This window comes from Etheostoma cragini, unplaced genomic scaffold, assembly GCF_013103735.1.
Source record: "Etheostoma cragini isolate CJK2018 unplaced genomic scaffold, CSU_Ecrag_1.0 ScbMSFa_752, whole genome shotgun sequence".
In the NCBI taxonomy this organism is placed as follows: domain Eukaryota; kingdom Metazoa; phylum Chordata; class Actinopteri; order Perciformes; family Percidae; genus Etheostoma; species Etheostoma cragini.
Window position 1 is genome coordinate 4553 of NW_023269375.1, and position 1104 is coordinate 5656.

Consider the following 1104-nt stretch of genomic DNA (forward strand, 5'->3'; position numbering starts at 1 on the left):
TTTTTTGGACATTTTTCTCTCTTTTTTTAAAGTTCTTTTACCAAACATCCTCGTTACAACACGTGTAGTATGGGGGGGGAATAAATACATCGTAGTATTGCATTATTCTCAGTTATTCCAATACTATGGATCTTTTATTATAAATAATACATATGTAATATTTGTCCCATTTTGCAGCGATGACATTGAACTGATGTGAATAAACAGATGAAACAGATGCTGATAAGTTTCCTTTTGGGGACGTCGTCTGAAAATTTGGGAAAATTAGAAGCTGGAGATAAAGGTTATAGATTGCAGTATGTCGCAGAATATTGCGATATGTTTAAATCGCAATGATATCGTATCGCGGCGTAAGTATCGTGATGATATCGTATCGGGAGGCGTCTTATTAACGCATAACGGACGTGATCGTCGCGTTAAAAGCTAAATAAATAACTTTAATTACTCATCTAGCTCACTCTCAACAGAGAAAGTCTTCTCTTCGTAGCGGCCATGTTTGTTGCTATTGTTACAGTCAACATTCAGAATTTCCGACGCCAATACAGGAATCTCGGACGGTCAGAGGAGCCCCTGAACGCACCGCGTGTAACAGGAAGTGTCAACGGTGTCCTACCTTCACTATTACGTCATAAAGCATCTCTTCTTCACGGGCTGGTGAGGTTACATTCCGAGAACCATGAAGAAGAGATTATGGAGAACATTCCTGACTCAGGTGAGTCTCACCTGGTCTATATACACACGAGGCCCCGCCCCCTTCTGTCACCTGATCTATATATACACACACATAAACACGAGGCCCCGCCCCCTTCGGTCACCTGATCTATATAGACACACACATATACACGAGGCCCCGCCCCCTTCGGTCACCTGATCTATATATACACGAGGCCCCGCCCCTTTTGGTCACCTGATCTATATACACACATATGCACACAAGGCCCCGCCCCCTTCGGTCACCTGACCTGATTTGGGCCTTGGGGCGCACCGTAGTTTGTAACATAGGTAACGTTGTGATTGGCTAGAAAGCAGGAAATGTTAGAGGCAGAAAAAAAATCCCCTCTCTCACACACACACACACACACACACACACACACACACACACAC

General features: G+C 43.8%; 1 long non-coding RNA gene across 1 annotated transcript; it reads right to left on the bottom strand.

The window, feature by feature from the left end:
• Positions 1–204: 204 nt before the first annotated feature.
• LOC117941439 lies at positions 205–1098 on the bottom strand. The gene is made up of 2 exons (XR_004655911.1): positions 868–1098; positions 205–763 (listed from the first exon to the last, which is right to left on the bottom strand). It is a non-coding gene; the product is annotated as an uncharacterized LOC117941439 (long non-coding RNA).
• Between the last annotated feature and the right edge of the window lie 6 nt (positions 1099–1104).